Source organism: Triticum dicoccoides, chromosome 4B, assembly GCF_002162155.2.
Source record: "Triticum dicoccoides isolate Atlit2015 ecotype Zavitan chromosome 4B, WEW_v2.0, whole genome shotgun sequence".
NCBI lineage: Eukaryota > Viridiplantae > Streptophyta > Magnoliopsida > Poales > Poaceae > Triticum > Triticum dicoccoides.
The window spans coordinates 8899035-8905487 of NC_041387.1; positions in this window are offsets into that span (position 1 = coordinate 8899035).

Genomic DNA, 6453 nt, shown 5'->3' on the forward strand with positions numbered 1-6453 from the left:
GTGCCTTAGAGGACGCGCGCTTGGCCAACTTGGCTGAGCGCACTCGACTGGAGAACCTTCAGCGAGCACTCGACGAGCGTGCACGGCAACGGGTTCCGGACTCCAGTCGACGTCAGCTCTATCCACCACCGACTCAGGTATACCGAACTCCGATTCAGAATTTAGCAGCTGTGGCCCGTATCGCAGAGTCGATTCAGCCTTCCCAGTCAGAGGCTGGCAGAGGCTTGATGCAGATCAGAGATTTACTCCGGGCAGCAGGAGATCAAAATTCAGCTGTATCGCAGTCGCGGAATAGGATTCACAGCAGATCCGTAGCTGCAAATACAGTCCAGTCGGCTCACAGCCCCAGATCGCCCCCGAGGCGCGAAGGGCGTGGAGACCGGCATGATCAGTACAAGAACCGTGAGCAGTACGATCACCGAATCGATCGCGATGATCGACGTCGAGTGCCTTCCCCTCCCCCAAGGGAAGGATCGTACGTGCCTCGACAGCAGGATGATACACGCCAGCACGGTGTTGGGCGAAGGATTCCAGTCGACCCCAGGGAACCAGGCTTTGATGCGAGATCCATCATCGTTCAAGGTCTGGTTGACAGGAACAGAGCTCACCGAGAGGGTCACGACAGAGATGTGCCCAACAGCAGCAGAGTGCATGTCTAAGGACCAGAGTGTTTCAGCAGAGCCATCAGGGCCGCGGTGATTCCTCCCAACTTCAGGTTGGCGACTGGAGTCAGTAAGTTCACTGGTGAGTCCAAGCCTGATACTTGGCTTGAGGACTACCGAGTGGCTGTTCAGATCGGCGGCGGCAATGATGAGGTGGCCATGAAGCATCTGCCCCTTATGTTGGAGGGCTCAGCCAGAGCATGGCTGAATCAGTTAGCACCCAGCAGCATTTACACTTGGGAAGATCTTTCCCGAGTGTTTGTCAGAACGTTTGAAGGAACTTGCAAGCGACCAGCAGGATTGACAGAGCTGCAAACTTGTGTGCAGAAGTCGAATGAGACTTTGAGAGATTACATCCAAAGATGGATCACATTGCATCACACGGTAGAAAATGTATCTGATCACCAGGCAGTCTGTGCCTTCAAGGAAGGCGTTAAGTACAGAGAGCTGAACCTGAAATTCGGTCGAACCGGAGACATGTCTCTGAGTCGAATGATGGAGATAGCCACCAAGTATGCCAATGGTGAAGAAGAGGATTGGCTCCGGAGTGGCAAGCACAAGTCAGTCGCCCATGAAACCGGAGGAGGGAACTCCAGTCGGAAGCAGAAACGGAAAGTCGAGCCAGCTGCTCCTGGAGAAGCCTTAGCCGTGACTCAACGAAAGTTTAAAGGGAAGCCCAAAGGGCCTTGGAACCCTAAGAAGGTGAAAGACAAGGAGGGAAATGACGTGATGGATTTGCCATGCCACATCCACACGAAGAAAGATGAAGAGGGTAACTTCATTTCCCCGAAACATACCACTCGACAGTGTCGGCTCTTGATCTAGCAATTCCAGGGGAAACAGCCCAAGGATAAGGAAAAGGAGTCGGACAAAGTTGATGACAAAGAGGATAGTGATGAGGGGTATCCCCAGGTCAATTCCACCCTGATGATTTTTGCTGACGTTGAAAGAAAAAGTCGATTGAAAGTTATCAACCGAGAAGTAAATATGGTTGCTCCGGCAACACCCAATTATCTGAAATGGTCTCAGACTGCCATCACGTTCGACCAGTCTGATCACCCGACACACATAGCCACCCCTGGGAGGCAAGCTCTGGTGGTCGACCCAGTTGTCGAAGGCACTCGATTGACTAAAGTGTTGATGGATGGTGGCAGTAGCTTGAATATACTGTACGCAGAGACACTGAAAGGGATGGGCATTCCGATGTCCAGACTCAGTACCAGCAACATGAGTTTCTATGGAGTCATTCCTGGCAAGAAGGCTGCGTCACTCGGCCAGATTGCTCTTGATGTGGTTTTTGGTGATTCCAAAAATTTCCGCAAAGAAAAGTTGACATTTGAAGTTGTGGATTTCGAGAGTGCCTACCATGCTATTTTGGGCAGGCCAACTTATGCACGTTTTATGGCTCGACCATGCTACGTGTACCTCAAATTGAAGATGCCTGGCCCCAAAGGTGTGATCACTGTTACTGGCAATCGGAAGAAGGCGGAAGAGTGCTTTCAGAAGGGCTCAAAGATCGTCGATGCTCAGATGGTAGCAGAAGAGTGGCAGGAACACCAGAAAAATGCAGACCCGAGTGATTTGTTGCGAGCCAAGAAGCCCGCTATGGAATCAGCATTTCAGTCGTCCGGTGAGACAAAACCGGTTCACATCCACCCGACCGACCGCAATGCTGCTCCGACTCATATCTCCACAACGCTCGACCCCAAATAGGAAGATCGCTCATCCAGTTCCTCTGTGAGAACTGGGACATCTTCGCATGGAAACCTTCTGACATGCCGGGTGTTCCCAGGGGGCTGGCTGAGCACCATCTACGAGTCGACTCAAAGGCGAAACCTGTCAAAGAACATCTGCGACGGTCCGCCGTCCAGAAGAGGAAGGCCATTGGCAAGGAGGTGGCTCGGCTCTTAGCAGCAAAGTTTATCCGTGAAATTTACCACTCCGAGTGGCTCGCCAATGTTGTTATGGTCCCCAAGAAGGACAAGTCACTTCGCATGTGCATTGACTTTAAACATATCAATCGGGCCTGCCCGAAAGATCATTTTCCTCTCCCCCGCATCGACCAAATAGTCGACTCGACTGCGGGGTGTGAGCGACTGTCTTTCTTAGACGCCTATTCCAGGTACCATCAGATCCGTCTGTATGGACCCGATGAGATCAAAACAGCTTTCATCACCCCATTCGGGTGCTTCTGCTATGTCGCCATGCCATTCGGCCTCAAGAATGCCGGAGCCACGTTCATGAGGATGATTCAGAAGTGTTTACTCACTCAAATCAGTCGGAATGTGGAAGCGTACATGGATGATATTGTGGTCAAGTCACGGAAAGGTTCCGACCTGCTGACTGACCTTGCTGAAACATTTGCCAACCTCAAGAGGTATGATATCAAGCTTAATCCATCAAAGTGCACATTCGGAGTTCCCGGCGGAAAATTACTCGGTTTTCTCGTTTCCGAACGAGGAATCGACGCAAATCCAGAGAAAGTGGGCACTATACTCCGAATGAAACGACCTGTGTGTGTGCACGATGTTCAGAAGCTTACTGGTTGCTTGGCCGCTTTAAGTCGATTCATCTCTCGCCTCGGTGAAAAGGCATTGCCTCTTTACCGACTGATGAAGAAGTCAGACAAATTCGAGTGGACTCCTGAAGCTGATGCAGCGTTTGCAGAGCTAAAAGCCCTGCTCTCCACCCAGCCGGTGCTTGCTGCTCCGATCAGCAAAGAGCCTTTGCTGCTTTACATTGCAGCCACAGGACAAGTCGTCAATACAGTACTTACGGTCGAGCGGGAAGAAGAAGGAAAAGCCTTCAAAGTTCAGCGCCCAGTATATTATATTTCTGAAGTTCTGACCCCATCAAAGCAAAGATACCCTCACTATCAGAAGCTTGTATATGGGATTTATATGACCACGAAGAAAGCTGCTCATTACTTCTCTGACCATACCATTACAGTCGTCAGCGACGCCCCATTGTCAGAGATTCTAACAACAGAGATGCAACTGGTCGAGTGGCAAAATGGGCGATTGAACTCCTTCCCCTGGATATCAGATTTGAGGCAAAGAAAGCTATCAATTCCCAAGCAATAGCAGATTTCCTCGCCGAGTGGACTGAACAGCAACTGCCGACTCAAGTTCACTCGGAGCACTGGACCATGTTCTTTGATGGCTCTAAGATGCTGAATGGTTCCGGTGCTGGGGTAGTGTTGGTTTCCCCCCGAGGAGATAAGCTTAGATATGTACTCCAGATTCACTTTGATTCCTCCAACAACGAAGCAGAATACGAAGCACTTTTGTATGGGTTGCGTATGGCCATTTCACTCGCTGTCCGTCGCCTTATGGTCTACGGCGACTCAGATTTGGTGGTTAACCAAGTGATGAAGGAGTGGGATGTCAGAAGCCCAGCCATGACTGGTTACTGCAATGCAGTAAGAAAGCTGGAGAAGAAATTCGAGGGGTTAGAACTTCATCATATACCCCGACTGAAAAATCAAGCAGCTGATGACTTGGCAAAGATAGGTTCCAAGAGAGAAGCCATTCCCAGTGGTGTGTTTTTGGAACATATCCACGCACCGTCAGTTCAAGAGGATCCTTTCACCGAAGAAGCCCCGCAGCCAAAAAGTGCCACGGATCCGACTGAAGTCCAGGTCCCAGCCGTGGTCGACTTGATCATGGCAGTTTTGGTTATCAATCCCGACTGGACAGTGCCGTACATCACGTATATCCTAAGGAAAGAGCTCCCTGAGAATGAAGAAGAGGCTCGACAGATCGTCCGTCGATCCAAGGCCTTTACTGTGATGAAGGGACAGTTGTACAGAGAAAGCGCGACTAGAGCCAGTCAGAAATGTATAACGCTAGAAGAGGGTCGGATAATTCTTAATGACATCCACTCGGGGACCTGTGGCCATCATGCGTCCTCTCGGATATTGTGGCTAAAGCATACCGAGCGGGTTTTTACTTGCCCAGAGCAAATGAAATGGCGAAAGAGATAGTCAACAAGTGTGAAGGATGTCAGTTCTACTCCAATATGTCGCACAAGCCCGCCTCAGCCCTGAAGACCATTCCAATCGTCTGGCCCTTCGTTGTTTGGGGATTAGATATGGTTGGACCACTGAGAACTGGCAGGAGCGGCTTCACCCATGTACTGGTGGCAGTCGACAAGTTCACCAAGTGGATCGAAGCCAAGCCTATCAAGAATCTTGATGCCGGCACTGCTATCAGCTTCATCAGAGAGTTGATATTCAGATATGGAGTTCTGCATAGCATCATCACTGATAATGGGTCAAACTTTGATTTCGACCAATTCAAAGCCTTTTGCACTTCTCAAGGCACACGAGTCGACTACGCTTCCGTCGCTCACCCCCAGTCAAATGGACAAGCAGAAAGATCTAACGGCCTAATTCTCAAAGGACTGAAACCCCGTTTGATGCGTGATCTCAAACACGCAGCAGGCGCGTGGGTCGACGAACTTCCATCAGTTCTTTGGGGATTGAGGACTATTCCTAATCGGTCGACTGGGCGAACTCTGTTCTTTCTGGTCTATGGAGCCGAAGCAGTTCTGCCGAGCGACCTGCTTCACAACGCACCTCGAGTTGAACTCTACTCTGAAGTTGAAGCAGAACAAGCCCGGCAGGACACAGTCGACCTTCCGGAAGAAGAAAGAGAGATGGCCATGATCCGATTGACCATCTATCAGCAAGACTTGCGTCGATTCCATGCCAGAAACGTGAAGAGTCGAGCCTTCCAAGAAGGAGACTTGGTCCTCCGAGTGGACCAACAGAAGCCACACAAACTTGCCCCTACTTGGGAAGGCCCCTTCATCGTCACCAAAGTTCTCCACAATGGAGCATACCGTCTCTACAATGTCGGTCGCCAGATTGATGAGCCACGAGCTTGGAATGCGGATCTGCTCCGCCCCTTTTACACTTAAGTACTCACTCAGATGAGATGTAATGAAAGTACTCTTGTAGTTTGTTTATCAAAGACAAAAGTGTTATAATTTTCCCATTAATTGTTGTTGCTTTTGTTTATGTAAGAAATCCCCCAGTGGGTGGCTTAGCTGCGAAGCTGTTTCGCCTAAGTTTGTAAAAAAAAATCATACCGAGTGACGAGCAAGCCTTTCACTCGGAGGCTTAGCTGCGAATCCGTTTCGCCTAAGTGTTTGAAATCCTACCGAGTGGAGAGTCTGCCTCCCACTCGGAGGCTTAGCTGCAGCCCAGTGCTCGCCTAAGTTTGAAAAATACTACCGAGTGGGGAGTCTGCCTCCCACTCGGAGGCTTAGCTGCAGCCCAGTGCTCGCCTAAGTTTGAAAAAACCTATCGAGTGGAGAGCAATCCTCCCACTCGGGGGCTTAGCTGCAGTCCAGTACTCGCCTAAGTGTTTGAAATCCTACCGAGTGGAGAGCAATCCTCCCACTCGGGGCCTTAGCTGCAGCCCAGTGCTCACCTAAGTTTGAAAAATCCTACCGAGTGGAGAGCAAACCTCCCACTCGGGGGCTTAGCTGTAGTCCAGTACTCGCCTAAGTGTTTAAAATCCTACCGAGTGGAGAGCAACCCTCCCACTCGGGGGCTTAGCTGCAGCCCAGTGCTCGCCTAAGTTTGAAAAATCCTACCGAGTGGAGAGCAAACCTCCCACTCGGGGGCTTAGCTGCAGTCCAGTACTCGCCTAAGTGTTTAAAAATCTACCGAGTGGAGAGCAAACCTCCCACTCGGGGGCTTAGCTACAGTCCAGTACTTGCCTAAGTGTTTAAAATCCTACCGAGTGGAGAGCAAACCTCCCACTCGGGGGCTTAGCCGCAG